General features: G+C 38.4%; 1 long non-coding RNA gene across 2 annotated transcripts; it reads right to left on the reverse strand.

Moving 5' to 3' along the window:
* Positions 1-1,853: 1,853 nt before the first annotated feature.
* On the reverse strand, positions 1,854-15,815 carry LOC139614250 (uncharacterized). Of its 2 annotated transcripts, XR_011686948.1 has the most exons (4): positions 9,586-15,815; positions 4,061-4,158; positions 3,819-3,956; positions 1,854-3,379 (listed from the first exon to the last, which is right to left on the reverse strand). It is a non-coding gene; the product is annotated as an uncharacterized lncRNA (long non-coding RNA). The 2 variants fall into 2 exon arrangements; XR_011686947.1 differs by having other exon boundaries at positions 4,061-15,815.
* Positions 15,816-16,447: the final 632 nt, after the last annotated feature.

Here is a 16,447-nt window from a genome sequence, read left to right on the forward strand (position 1 = left end):
GAGGGGGAAGGTAGATGGTAATAATTTGGGTATTTTATCATCTCATTTGCTGACAACAGAATCATCCAACTAAAAACAATATTAATATCAAGTCCCTTAATTATCACCCTAACCCATGGTAACCTTGTGGTCAGGACACCATTAGCAGACAAGGTCGCAGGAGATTTCTGAGACTAATATATATTTGTTTTATGTATAGTATGTTATTAATGGCACTCTCAGATTTTATTGCTGGGGTCAGTGGAATTTTGAGTACAATTAAGTAAATAATAATATATATATTTTTTTTTAAATACATAAATGAATTGATGGTGGAGCAATACAGAGTTACCCAATAATGTTTCTAGGTCAGGCAAGTCTTGCCATGTTTTTAGAAACCTCTATGGGTTACCTCTTACATTATACCTAATCTTTTATCAAGGGCATAGAGTAGGTGAGTGCATTGACCTACTGTGACTGTTCTGGGGGGCCCTCAGCACTCCTTTTCGACAAAATAATTTTTTTGCTGCTGTCATGGCCAACCCAGAGAATTATCAGTTTCACACATGGTGCAAAGTGGAGATGTATTACCCATGACAATACAGCTAATCTTTTCATGGGTGTGATAGAGTATGTGGATAATTTTGAAATTACAAATTTTGTATCTTGCATTTATAAAATTTTGTGCATTTGTAAGCAAGAGGGACCAGTGATCATCTATCTGAATTCCTGTCATTCCTGTGTCTTGAATAATTTGTCCCAAATCCTAATTAAATTAATTATGATTGAGTTATCTGTGTATTTATTTACAGTTTTATTGTTAAAGCAATATAGAGTATGCATTAACACTTCTAAATTTAGGATCGGACTCTCTATTTGTGTCCAAGAGGGGCTCCTCCAGGCCAGTACAAAAATGGTCTTAACTGGGCAGCACAGCAGCCACAGGTTATTTTCAATCTAAAATACTTAAGGGCCCACCTCTGCCAGGCTTGACTGCAAGGCACATTTATCCTGATGTTGCTGAAAACCTTGACACACGTACTGGACGATGAGTGCTCAAAATTTAAAAAAAAAAAATAGAAATAGAATAGAAAATAGACTGTAATCTCCCTCAGAACGACAAATGTATTTGTTATGTAATGTCCATACCCATATCAGTAGGATGACTTCATTTATCGGTGCCTTCCAAAACCGTCACAAATCAAAATTAACATCATGTTCTGAGCAGGTATGTTTAGGTGTAGATACAAAAAAATGCCTTGCTTAGGGAAATACTAAGGTCATGGTTAAAAACATTTATGTTTTGTAGACTCATATTCCTCCCTTTGTGGACCAACATAAAGCATCTTTAATAATGACTCTGGATGTAAATGATAATCCCTACTGCTTTGTTTTGTCATGTCTATGTTATTATGTTCTTACTATTATTTAAACAATTAAGAAAGTTTAAAAAAAAATGTAAAATGTAATTGGTGCATTGCAGAATATCACTGAGCTGCAGCTGGTCAGGATGATTCAGCTATCCATCCCATCACACTCCTCTGTTACCTTTCTAATCTTGTTGGGACCAACATAAGCTCCTAACAACATGGGATGTTAAAAAGAAAAAATACTGCAAAATACCTCTAATTCTTTTGAGGAAATAATAGGCACCAAAGCGGATTCATGCAAATTAAACAACTCCATGACCCCTTTACAGAGTGCATAGAACACAGTGGCAATTATAGAAACATTTCATCAACCTCTATATGGCTAAGAGCAACTAATGCCAGATGATGTTTGGGGAATATTAAAAAGGAATAACAGTACATATTGTGAGTTATGTATGGGAGGGGTAAGTAGCATGTGTGTTGGCAGACGTTATAAAGGCCTCTTCTGCTTTCCCTGCTGTCTCTGGCTGTCCACAGTGTGCAAACACAGACGTGAAGAAGATAAGTCATCTCTTAAGCCGTGAAATATCCTCAAGTCATCTTCACGTACCCGCAGAAATACTGTCACACTTAAACTTGGTCTCTCACACCACTTTAGCATTCAAGGGAATGAGCAAGTGATCCCAGACTTTTGGACTCCACTGTATGTATAGATATTTATATAGGAACCTGTGTGTGTGTGCTTGCATGCTGTATGTATATTAAAATGTCAATCTTCTCTAATAGATTCAGAACATGTGTTGACAAAAGCAATTTGAAACCTTCATCCCTCACACCCTTTGCCTCTGACTGATTTGATGCTGTCTGTCCATTTATATGTATGTGTACATTTGCATGTCCATTTTGACACCCATGTTACCAGCAAAGCAAATGATTCTGCCTCACTAAAGCATAAACCAGTACTGTTTAGGTCAGTGCTTCTGCTGGTAGAGATCAATTGGTGCAATAAGTCAACAGCAACCATAAATATTTGTTTGTTTTTAATAATCTTGACATAAGTCTGACCAGTTCAGCAGTTTAATTGTTAAAATTGTTCAAGTTCTTATTTCCTCATGTGTATTGAAATGAACAGACCCACATAGTTTAGACAATATAGTTTCACCTATGCCCCAGCACACATAGGGGTAGGGCTGGGTATCATTCAAAAAGTCTGACCTTGACTTCGGTACTGATTCTAAATAATACTTTTTTTCCGCATACCAATTTTATTAAATCTATTTTAACACAAAGAAAATTACATTACACATTGCAGTACAAATTTTAGTTCAGTTTTATTTTTCAGGTCGGTCTCTGAACACACTTGAATCTTGTCAGCTTTTTATTTCAAGCTGTTTTACAACATAATAAATCATATAAACATAAAATAAATCTATTTACCACAACTCAAAGTTTTCTGTTAATACATAATATCAATAAATAAAAATGCCTACAACCTGGAATGGGAACTGTCAAACAACTGCTGTACTTCCTGAACCACTGGCACCCCACAAAGACTAACACACAAAGTACAATGCAATCAAATGCCAAACGTACAGTAAATCAGTGCAAATAGTATTCAATGCACAATGGTTGCAAGTCAGCATCTAATGCTCACTGCTGAACAATTAAGATTTCATCTTACAGAGGCTTCGTTCGTTTTTCTGTAGAAAAATGAACATGTCTGCCATCTCAGGTTAAAGACAAGCCCGCTCCTGGCTAATGGTGTCCCCAGCAGTAGAAGTAGTACGTTCTGAGGGGATGTGGATACCTATATAGAGAGATACTAGAGATACCTAGTTGAAAATCTGAAAACATAGGCTGAGTCTTCCTCATGCTCCACCACAAGGTCACTGGATTCACTGAGGTTAGGCTGGATGGCATAACCTTGTAGAGAGCTATCTTCACTGTAGCACTGACAATGTTCTGTGTTCTTACTTTAGCTGTCTCTGTCGTCCTCAGCAAATAGTTTCTCAAGGGCAGAGAGGTTTGGCCTGTGAAAAAAAGTGGAAAAAATGAAAAAGAAAAATATGACAGGTTGGTAGCAAAAAGTTCATTTTCTTCTGAAAATGAAGCAGGGAAAAACTGATAGTATATATTTTTATTGTCTCTTCAAGGTCTGTTCCTGGGTCATTTCTGGGTCATTTCATTTTATGCTGTATTCAATAGATTGTGGAGTCATGTATATTGATCTACAGTGGAAGAGGAGTAAAAGATTGCCACTAACAGTAAACACCTGCTCTCAGTTTCAATATCAGTCTGGTCCATACTGCATCTGCCACTTTTCTCTTCAACCTTGGGTCTGAGGCTGTGCCCCCCTCCAAGAATGGCCTGATGCTTTCATCCTACAAGACGATATTCTGGTATAATAGTCAGGTCTCTGAGTGTACCAAATAAAAACAACTCAGAAATCCACAGGGTTATGCTACACACTTGTTTTGAGTGGTCACTGTGAAGTGGTGTTGGAGTTTCCCCAAAACGGGCAGAATCAGACCCAGGGTTGGACTCCTTTCAGCAGAGATGGAGATGGTTGGAGTATAAAGTTTCTTCATACTTCGTAGTCTCTCAAGTCTGAAAGAATATACACATTGTTTTATTAGCAACACTACAATCTTTTGATGTTTGCATTGATGATGTAATAAGCTAATGTCAATGTCCATCTGTCTCAACAGTACCTGCCCTTCTCCATTGTTTTCTTTAGCCAAGTGTTTATAGACAGCTCCAGATATCGCTCCACCATCAGGAACAGGCTGTTCCACCTGTTCTGGAAGGCCTAGAGAAAGAGAGAGAGAGAGAGAGAGAGATGAAAATGGTGTGTCTCTATTGTGTTTGTTGAGAGTCTCACCTCTAGGGAAGGCTTTTGACATCGCCTACACTTTTGCCGACAGACAAGTTCTGACGACACTTTGTACAAAAAGGTTCGTTTGAAGCATACTGAACCCTTTAGGCTTTTCATTGAGTTGGTGTTGGGGGTGGGGAGGAGTTCAAGGGGGACAAGGAGTTCAGGATCTTCACATCTTGAGGACACAAGCTGTTGCTCAGCCTCCCATCTGGTAGCAGGTTTTGCGGCCTTCCAGCCAGAAGGTCCAGAGGTACAAAGACATGGTGAGAGGGATAGAGTTAGTCCTGATAATGCTTTGGAGGTATAAATGATGCTTTCCATTGTCCTCATTATGAGGCAATTCAGATTCCAAACAGTGGTGCGGTAAGTCAGTACAATCATGATTGTGCCTTTGTAGCATATAGACGGGATGATAGATGGGAGTCTAATGGCCTATCCATTTTTGTAAAGAAGTTTGCTACTCCCACCATGAAACTGAGAAATAGGAACATTATGTCACGGGGAGAGGGGCCAAGAAGCTCAAATGTAAGAATAATAAAGATGAATCCCAATGCCAATGTCTATATGAAAGAAGTAATTCTAACTCACACATAACTTTTTGCACATTTGCGCTTTTATTCTCTTATTTACACCCTCTGTCTGCATGTAGTTCAACTGTAACAAAGCAATTTCCCTGCAGGGATCTTTTTTTTTTTTTTCTGATTCTGATTTATAAATATTGACAGATGATAAATATTGACAGATCACAGCCATATAACTTGTGACAAAAATCTGGCGACTAGCTGAAATCTGCAGAGACTGGACAAAATCCAAATAAAGATTGTTTTCACCAACTTGCACAAATTTTTGAGTCCAGTGACTCTAATGACTGTCATTACTAAAGATCCAATGACTCTTAATAACTGTCATTAAAACAACCAGGAGCACTAACGAACCAACTGACATCAATAGCCTTGATAATAACCACACAGAGGCTAAATATCTGAGACCTCACCAGTCAGTCAGAACTGAAGAAGCCTCTTGGATGAGAGGTAAAACGTCAAGTATCTACAACCAAGTCCAGTTGCCCTTGATTCAACTGCTCTTGGATAACCATGACCTAGAGTCAGACTATAGTGTTGGTGCCTTTATGTAAAATAAATGAGCCGCCAGAACAAGGAGATCAAATTAGTTACAACCCCTTTAGCATAGATAACCAAAAAAGATAAGGATTTGAACTCCTTATAATAAAACCGCAGAACACGTTATGCATGTTAGTGAAGCCTCAAGCCAATCAGGGCAAAGTGCTATTGTCACATGTGCTGTCACACCCTAATGTTCATCAACATTCATTTTAAAAACTAATACACATTTAAAAGAAATTGAACAGATCTGAAAATGTTGAAAAATGTACTTGTTCTTCCAGCCTTATCTAGTTTCCAAGGCAAATGCAATGATTTACCATAAAAGACAAAGACTTAAGCTCTCAAATGGTTTATATTTCATCTTTCTATCTGTTTCAGAGGCTGAGAAAAACTATTACTGAATGTCACATCAAAACCTAAGGTTTTAGGGGGTTGTTTTCAAACAGTGTTTGTAAGATGACTTTGGGTGACATGATGAAATCGCATGGGATCATGGCAGTTGTTGTCCTCACCACCATTGCTGTAAGCTCCTCCTGGACCTGGAGCTGAATTATCTACAGAGGTCTCCTCCTCTCAAAAATAAACGGACTTGGTGATTATAACCGTTAAAAAGAAAGGAAAGCAATTTCACTTTGAATGTCAGTGTTTCACTGAGGCTGTATGGCAGACACATGACATGAGGGAAGGGTTAGGAGCTTAGCCTGCTAAACTAACTAACTTCTAATTTGTGAACCAGCTGTCCGGGAGGTTTTTAGCAGCAGCTGAATTATCCGTAGAGGTGTCCACCTCTCCAAAACAAATGGACCAGGGGATTAAAAGAAACAACAACTAAAGCAGTTCAACTTGAAAAATCAATGAGTCACCGATGCTCTTCGGCAAACACAGGGCATCTCAGAGTGGATGCATGGACATCCATGAGTAGATGGGACCTGAGCTGTCCAACATTTACTCAGCAGTAGAAAGAGAAGCTGCTGCTGCTGATGGGATTTAAAGAGACTCCTCAGGCCTCACTCTTCTTTCACATCCATCTTGTTCACAACATCAGAAACATAAACCTCATGCCTACAATGAGTGAGTGCTACATCTGACCTTGATTTTCATAATTCGTGCACCAGTGTATACACATTTATATTAGGTTACACTATTCTCTCTCCTTTTGTAGAAAGAGAACAGTTTGAGGAAAGAGATGAGCTGATTGGCTGATTGTAGTTCCTGCAGCTTGGATTAATACAATATTAAACCAAACTGAAATCTGTGAGATTGGAACTGAAATCAGTGACTAACTTTGGGAGTGTATGTGTCACTGGCTTTAATGTGAAAACATCTTTATATAGAGTGTAGAGAGTATAGCTGGAAGTGCCCACGTTTTCCTCAGTATTTGTCTTCAAACAAACTGTGCCAATACATGTGTTTCATTTCTCTCTATTACCCTTTCAATGAAAATAAGAAATATGTCAGCTTGCCTTAACTAGTTTGAAAAAGGAGGAATGTAAAAGGCTCTTAGAGAGGGGTATTTCTGCAGACTGTTTCACACAGAGAATCTTATGACTTCAGCTCCCCACGCTTTCGGTTCATCATTTCCATCCCCTTTTACTATATAGGCTCTCTCCTGATTAACTTAAGGCTCACGTCCCACTGTGATTCCTATTCCAGTATTCCCACTGGCATCAAAAACTATTTTCAGAGACACTATTAGTTTTAATGGCATAACCTGTAGTTGCAAAAGATGTTGAATATATTGAGCACTAGCATGAAATTATCATTTTTCATAGGGTTAGGGTAGGGTGGTAGGTTGATACTCAGGTTAATGTTTTTGCTACCAAACATGATCTATTTGAATGAGTATTCACACTATATTCCTTAGTCATCAACACTTTTAATGTGATCTGATTTCCAACAGTGACTTAATCATAAATGTACTCCCAATCACAATTCATTCAAAACATTTTAGAAAGTGCACATGGTTTTGACCACCATTGTTGACCAACAACAAACTAAAACTAAGTAAACTGATAAGATCATAAAACTAAACTAAAATCTTGAAACTTTATAAAAATATATGCATCTCAACTATCTCCATTACACATCTACAAAATGGGATAATGACTTGGTCCTCTCTCCCAGCCCTGAGTTCTGTGTACAGATCTTCTTATTGACCACTAACACAAATTTACAATTTATGCAAGATAAAACTACCCACAAACTGACACTGACACCTTTTCACAATGCACCTTGGGTAGCACAGACGATTATTTTTGGATTGCAGTAACAGAGAAACTTCACTATGATGAGCTGCAGAATCCCAGTGTTCCCATCACTCTGTCTGCTTGGGAGATATTACACAAGTTTCCCTCCTAAAGAAATATACAAACCCAGTACTAATTTCCCTATTTCAAGTAAAGAAAATAATCTTTTAAAACTGGAAATCTCTGAAAACCTTTCATATCACTCACTGGATTAATCTAGTTACAAAACATTTCAATAGAGAGAATAGCTGCTCACAGTAGGAACAATAGATTAGCCTTTAATGAAATGAACTCTTAACTCTTATAAACCCAAAACCAATTCTACCCAGGTCCCAGGTATGATGACCATCATCTAAATATCACATTGAGCTCAACCATGCATTCAGGCATATTCACAGACACATAATAGATAAACACTTTCTTTTTTCTCTCATCCTCCTCCTTTCTTCCACCCATTGCTGTCTACCACAATTATTACAAAAGACTTGTCTAATTGCTATCATTACCATTATCACATAAATATTATTTCTCACAATTACATTGTATTTTTATTGTTGTTTTTACATTTCTGATAATTAGTTATATATAGGGGGAGTGGAGGTTTAGAGAAGAGAGGGTGGATGGGAGGAGATGGCAAGTTGAAGTAGACCTTACAAAGAATTAGCTAGCACGGCAGTTCACATTGGGAGTCAGGGTCTTGTCACCTGGTGGTCAGCCTCCTCCCAATGGTCTGGAGTGAGACTACTAAAAGGGCAGCTCTGTGTCACTGAAACAAAATGCAACAAAACAAAACACCTTCCACTCCCTTGCCCCAGTGTTGTGCTCTGGTCCCACCGTTAGGTGGTGCCAACTGCCACTCCCCCATCTCCATTCACCTGCTCTCCAGCTTCTTCTTCTTTGTCGCCTTTAAAAAAGCTATTTGTATGTTTTTCTTTTGCTGCATAGCCAGTATTAGCAATGATAGTTGTTTACTTACAAGTCTTGAAGAGAGTTTCCCGCCATTGTTGAGTTTACAAGAGGTTATCATATGTTCTCTGAGCACTGCCACATCTTCAGGGAAGCTTGGAAAAGTAACGCTGCCGTGACTTGGGATCAGATTAAAAAAAAGTGATAAAAATAGAAGCAAAACAATCAAAACAGGGTTGCTTTCCACCACTGGAGACAGGTCTTGGTGAGTAAAGTAAGGACGTTTGATACTCTTCTAGGCTGGTAGATCAACGGCTGTTAATGCAAATCTTGGCTATGTAGCAATAGCAAAACTTACAAATAGCTCCTGTAAGTATAAAATAAAAGATATAAATCTAGTGCTATTAAGAGAAAGAAAAAGCCAGCTATTTTGTTCTACTGTAGTATTGTGTTATATATTTATGTAATATTTTGTAACATTTCACTCATTTGTCAATTGCACTATGAAAAGCAGTGCTTTTAGTCAAGAAACAAGAAACTCAAGAAACCATCAAATCAAACTAGTAAGTCTTTCATTAGCACAACATGTGTGCAGGTGTCAATGTCTGCCTGGCTGGGTGAATATATAACCGTATACTTGTCAGTGTACATGTGGATGAACTGTCAAACTAGAGCTGTGGATGACCGAGAGTCAGTCCGCGCTAACAGTAGTTAACAGCAGCAGTGAGAGGCACAGTGTAAGTGAGGCAGCTAATCATACTGAGGCTGATGCAGCCTGTATAATTGGCTGTCGCTAGCATCACTATTACCTGAGGTCTCTCAGGACCAGTTAACTCCACATAGCAGCGTCTTTGCAGCTTTCACATGGTCCAGTCTCAGTAGGTATGTTTTATTACCCTGCCTACTTGCTGCTTTTAATGCAGTGTCTGCAATCTAAAGAGCACTTTCTCAGCTCCTGCTGTAGTTTGCTTATGTCTCCTTTTGAAACCAAACATATCATAAATACACAGTATCTGGCCTTCCACTGCAGGGTTTCTAGCATAGGGTCTCTTTAATCCATTCATCCATTTTCTGTTGCTTACCTTGGTCCAGATTCCAGTGGCAGTAGGTTAGGCAAGGCAGCCCCAAGGTCCCACTTCCAAACAATGTTTTCCAGATCCTCCTGAGGGACCAAGAGATACTTGAACTCCTTAATTTGGGGCAGCACTCACTCCCAGTCCAGTGTAAGCAATCCAGTGTCTGAGCCGGTTTGAAAATAATAACATAACAATGCATTCAGTGTGTCACATTAGTGCCCATGATACTGCAGCCCCTGCCACCACAGCAACTGGTGGTGTGTGTAATGGAAATATTGATTATGCTATTCTTGTTGAGTATGATATTTCATATTACGGTTATGTGCATCAGAGCAAAAGAATCACATCATCTGTAAAAAAAAAAAAAAAGAAAAAAAGTTTTTGCTGTGAAATCACTGAATTGGTCAGTCATTATAAATATAAACCATTTTTATACTTTGGTCAAAACGATTACCATAAGCTCAAACCTTACATTCCCTTACATTACATGCCCATGGGATTGTAATAAAGCCCTAGTTCTAGTTCTAGTGGGTGGTGGGAGTCAAGAAGCAAATACTGATCAGTGTGAGTGCTGTTCTGTGAACTTAAACACCCAAGCTGCCATTCTCTTTGATGAGTACTACAGTCTTGCCAAGTTTCTCATTTAACTTCCCTATGTTACTGTCCACTGAGTTCATGTGTTCTGTGCAGATATGCAGTTTCTGTACTTTTAGCTTGACCCTGGTGTCATCCATATACATGAATCAATGCTGTTCACTGTCAGGTTGTGATGGTATCCAGGCAGAGATGCTGCTGAGCAGAGTATGTAGCTGATCGGGACTTACAGTAGTTTTTTGTCTTGTGAAATGTGATGGTCTAATAACTCACCCTGGTTTCATCTGTTCCCAGAACAGACCATGAGCCTGAGAAGAGCTTCCTTTGTGTATCTTTAAATGGTTCATAGAGATATGAGTTCGTTTTCCAGGGGTCAGATCATATCAATGGCTATGTACCCTGTATGAATGACCCAACGAGACTTGCGCGTTTGATAAAAGCCAAAACTGTCTTTTGACTTCACATATCCAATGACGCAAAAGATTAAAGCCTTTACAGACATGAAAAAGGATGTTTGTCATTAATTGTAGCAGCTACATCTAGCTGATGGCACTGTTTTTACCAAACAAATCCTGCCTGAATACCTTCCTTACATTTAAAGCAGAGCTTGCTGTTTGAAATTATGGCTTATAAAAAAACATTTTTCTAAATTTTATTTAGCAGTTTGACAAAAGCATTTCTCCAACTGATTCCACAAAAAGGCTGTCCTTTTTTCTCTCTATTTCAACAAACTAGAGTTCTTTCTCTCTCTCCCTTTCATCAGTCCGTGCATCTCCCTGTGGGCATGAAGAGGTTTGATATAACTTCACCCGTTAAAGAGGCCAATAATTGTTTATCGATTTATATTGATAAGCGCAAAGCTCATCTGTGAACAACACCAATAAAGCCAAACAATGAAAGCGGCGACCAGGGTGTTGATAACGCCATTAGTAATGCACACTGCACACATGCACACACAAAGGTTTTTATTGGCAATATTTTTGTAGCATTCTCATTCTTGTGCATGCAATAATATTAATGAATAAATAACTGAGAAATGCAGGAAAAGAGGATAAATTACTGCTCAACACAAAAATAGTCATCAATGGGTAATGCTCAAACAATTCTACATTATCTGCTCATGTTAAAATGGCAGATAATGTTGTTGTTTTTTTGTTTTTTTTTAGCACAATGATTCTAACTGGCAGGCATCCATGATGCTCAGCAGCTGGATCCTGACCCCCCACCAGCTCAGGTGCTGCTGCTCTGTAGCTGAGTCTGACTTCTGGCCTGAAGGTGAGGAACCTTTTACTCCCTGATTGATGTAAGATGTGTATATATTAATTCTTTCTATTCTATTCTATTCTATTCTATTCTATTCTAACTTTCTATAAGGTCTGTATTTTGTCAATAGCTATGAGGATGTGTTGTGAAGGTGTGATGAAATCCCAGTAAAACAGTCACACTAATACACAAATATGTAAATGCATGTATGCTATGATACATGTACTTATGTACATACAAAACAATTAGTGCAATTCCTGTCAGGTTGACATGGGCATTCAATACGGGTAAAGGGGGGTACAGTTACTATGGTAACACTGAGTGACATAATTGGCAATAACTGCTGAATGATAAAAGTAGACATTGCACTGTAATGTGTTGAGGTTGAGTTTTTTTTATAATGCGCTTTCCACCTGAGAAGGAATTTGTGACATGCACGCAAGATACATAGTGTGTGTGCAAGCCTTTAGAAAAGGTAAGGGAAAATAACAGATTTCAGCGTAAAAAAAAATCAACATTTGTAAAAATGTTTGTTCCATATTTGCATTTGATGTAAGTTCAAGTTGTTGATTCAAAGGTGTATGACTGTGAAAACACATTTTGTTTTACACTGCCATCATCCAAAATGTGGAGCTCAAAGGAGCATGTGTATTATTACAGTAGAATTATTAGTATATAGTATTATATTTGTGTCTGAATTCTGAGTGTGCGATGGGTCATTTTGAGCACGTAGAAACAAGTTTTGCAGGAACATAAATTATATTTTGTGGAGAAAGTATGATGCAAAAAATAATTTAATTTGAGCAACAAAAAATCCCATGTGTGCTCAATAGATTTCTTTCCTACTTGCGCTGTTCCACTCACAGTCCCACCAGCAATTAGACCGGAGATAAACAGCCAATCAGAAATGACCTATTGAAGTCCATTAATTGGTTGAAACTGTGACACACTCCCTCAGGTCGAGCCAGTGAGAGAGCAGAGAGTCTGACAGAGGGCAGATGAGTAACAATAAGAGCGTGGTTAATATATATAATATATAATACTTATGTGGATCATAGCATACATGCAAATATGTTTATCGAGGACACAATAGATTTTTGTTTGGTCACTTGAGATATGTTCCATAGTGAGTTTATGTCCTTTAATCACAGAACAGTTTTTCACTTGTGATGCAATAAAATTCACAGAAAATGAATCAATGAAAACCTATCGTACTAATCCAGCGAATGTACAAATGAAGACGTTTGAGAGCTTACCTGTTCATTTAGCAAACATACACACACATGTAGCAAGACATACACAAACTTGATACAGCTGGGCTAGCAGGTAACCACAGGGAACACAGGGTGTTGCCAGTAACCATAGGGTTACAGTTTCAAAAGGTTGCCTGGCCTGAGAAAACAGGGAGAGCACTGACACACAGACTTCAAACATACCAAAGTGCAGTCAGTCAAACATACAGGCGATATGATGGCACAAAAGTTAGACTTCGTCACAGCTGCCATTTTGCCCTGAAGCAAAAACACTGACAAATGCCAAACCCCAAAAATGTTTTGTATTTGACCCAAACACAGAGGGAGATGGAGTGAAGAAAAGAGACTGCAGATAATCAGGTGTTCATCAGTAAGATGTGCAGTATAATTTAGCTCTATGGGATTCAAAAGTGATAATATTGCTATGATGATTGTCAAGTCCAAAACAGATTTCCAAAAAAAAAAAATTTGTCAGATAACAGGAGATTGTGCAACCATTTCTTGTCATTTCTCAGAAATATTAAGTTCTCATCTGTGTATCTTTTGCCAATTACCAAGTCCAATGAGAGGCAGCAAATGTTTAGAATTTTACAACTGACTTCTGGATGACTTCAGTATCCACATTTCTTCACCCTTACAAAACATGAGTTGTAAGTTTCCTCACTGGAGTTGAGTCACTCCACCTGCTGCAGTCTGTAAATGACTGAGCCAGCCAAACTTCCTCTCTAGTGATTCACTACTGAGGAACCAATCCTGACAAATGATACAGTATCTATCTGACCATTTAGCCAGCCAAGTACCTGACTCTGCTCAGTGACCTCAGCTTTACGGTACACCAACCATTTGTTTGAGCGCAGACGGCCTCATCTTACTTTTTAACAGTACCTATCTGGCCACCATGTTGATCCTTCAAAGATCGGAAGCCAAAGATCTTAGATTTTCCTTCCTTTAAAAGATAACACAAGGGGAATACAGTGTGTGCAGAACATAAGAGCAGAGGAGGAAAACCTCCAAGGACCTCATTTATAAAATTGTGTGTGGGATTCACGTCTAAAGCTGGCATACAGACAACACACTGCAAGATAATGACAATATTCTGATATATATCAGTGTGCACCCATGTCCTATTCCGGTTTATGAATTGCAGTCCTCTCGAAATGTGCCGCACTTATGCGCACGTTATGCAATACCCATATTTACCTATAGTTAGTGAAACACCCCTTAGTAATATTAATTTCTACTGAATGCTCGGAGACTATCATGGCAAATGCTGACAGAAAGATTAAAAAAGAAACTTCACACAGTCACATTGAAGTTCTTGTTGGGGAGGTTGAGACAAGAAAAAAGAAGTTGCTTGGTGGATACAGTATGGGCATTACAAATGTCAAAAAGAACTCAGGGGGTCGACCTAAAATTGGATACCAAAAGTGCATAGCATTGCACAGGCTGAGTGTCTGTACTACAGCTGGGGGTTAGGGAAAGGGGACATCGGACCTCACCCCTTTAGACAGATTAATGACATTTATTTAATCTTGGCTACTGTTTATGCTCGCAACTGGGACAATGAGGCTTTTTTCAGATGGCTTTTTCAATGATACTGGATTTATCTTCACACCAGTTAATCTTGTATGGATATTTTAACTGCTGGTTGAATCCCTACTGGGATCAATTTCCCTCTGTCTCAAGTGCTCAGTCCAAGTCTGCTAAAATAATTAAAACTTTTATAAAGGAGGTTATCCTTCTTTCCCCCAAGTCCACCAAACTTTCACTCACATTGATTTCTTCTTGGTGGTTAACAAACAGCTTGTCTCTGTTAATGTTTGCCTTCAGAAGTTTATTAATGCATTCCCACTTTGGCACCTAAAGACATGTTTACTCTAAGGAAGTTTTCATTAACTTTGTTGGAGTGAAGTTTATGAACACTCCAGATGTTACAGTGTCCTTGCTGTGGGAAACCATGAAGGCGTTCATCACGGGACAGATGATCTCTCATGCAGCACATAAAAAAAGACTAAGGAATGGGAAACTGTTCTGGCAAAAATAATGTATATCTCATTTAGACTCTCCATGTAATCTCCAAATCCTCAGAAGTATAAAAAGAGCGCATACTATTACAGGCTAAATATGACATTGTGATGTCACAATATACCACCTAGCTTCTACTTCACCCCAGGTCCAAATTTTATGAACGAGCAAATTATTGGCACAACAGTTGCTTTAAATGGCCTCATCTCAATTAATCCCACAGATTACGACAAATTCAGGTGTCACTTCAGAAAATTTTGAAATCAACAAGACATTAAACAAATGTTATACTTCACTATTCATCTAAACATAAAGATTTTGACATTTTCATTTAATAAAATCAACATTCTTATTACTGATCACACTGCGGCAAGGGACTTGGAATGACCAATTACAACAACAGAAAAGTCCTGAATCTGCATCAGACATGCAAATTTGTTTGCTTGTAAAGAAGGGCTAATACCTTTCACTGGTGGTTCATATTATCCCACAAGTTTGTTAAATGTTGATTTTAAATTATTTTTAAAGCTCTGTGTTTGGAAACCGTCCTCCCTTTTGTTATATCCTTGGATCAAACTGGATTTATTTGTAATATACAGTCTGTTTTAATCTCAGGCAGGTATTTTATGTTGTTTATAATTTTTCTCCTTGTTTTCTTTAGATGCTGAAAGAGTGCTTTGATAGAGTGGAATGGAATTACCCTTTTTTGACTTTAAACAAATGGCTATGGGGATGTATTTCTTTCTTGGATGGAACATTTCCAGCTTTATCGTTCCACTGGACAAGGCTGTTGCATTAGTCCGCTGTTCTTTGCCACCTCCTAGAAATGGGTTGCCCTTTATGCAGATGACCTTCTGCTGTTCATCTCCAACTTATGTCTCTCCATTCCCACAGCACATTCAGTCATAGAATCCGTCTGAGCAAAAGTGAGATATTGCCATCAATAAGCCTGCCAGAGAATACCCACTGCTACAATGTAGCATCTAAAACTGCCAGCTCTGCTTTGGTTTATTTTGGTTTATACAGTATGTGACAGATACACTAGACAATCTCTTGAAGGGAAATTTTGGGTTATTACTGGTGCAAATTAAATGAGACTTTGAGTGATGGCCCCCCTTTATTTGTCTGTTGTATTTTCAATATTTCCTTTATTTCAGCGTATACCAATCTTTCTTCCTCTGTCTTTCTCCACAGATAGTCTTACTCTTGAATTTATTTGGAATAAAAAATTTTAAAACAATTTACCCTTTTAAAGAACCAACAGATACAGAGCATAATTTACTATCATTAGGAGCTAGGACTGTTTTTGGCCACTGGACAAATGTTCACTGTTCCCTCTCCCTTTAACTCTGTTTTTGTCTCCAACAGCGTCTTTAGATGCTACAGTAGATATACTATGTTTTCCAACTTCTTGGTAACTTTTTCTGTCTTCTGTTTGGTGCTGCTACACTCTAGGGGAGTAGAAGTGCAACATAAGAGCACGTGGAGGTTTCTGCCCCAGTCCCCAAAACCAAATTACAAACTAACCACAGGTGAAAAAAAAACAAAACACGTAAACTAAATCTGATTCCCTAAGGTAAAAAAAAAACTGTTCAGAAAGAAAATGGCAATTCTCTACAGCTAGAGAAAGTACCAAATCTATTTCAAGTACTCACACAGTCACTGGGCCTCACAAATAGTCACAGTTAGCACAGAATTAACCAAGTAGCACAATCAGTTTAGAGGTCAGGGAC

This window comes from Trachinotus anak, unplaced genomic scaffold (genome assembly GCF_046630095.1).
Source record: "Trachinotus anak isolate AG129_WGS33_773 ecotype Australia unplaced genomic scaffold, CSIRO_AGI_Tana_v1 ptg000033l, whole genome shotgun sequence".
NCBI classification, from domain to species: Eukaryota; Metazoa; Chordata; class Actinopteri; order Carangiformes; family Carangidae; genus Trachinotus; species Trachinotus anak.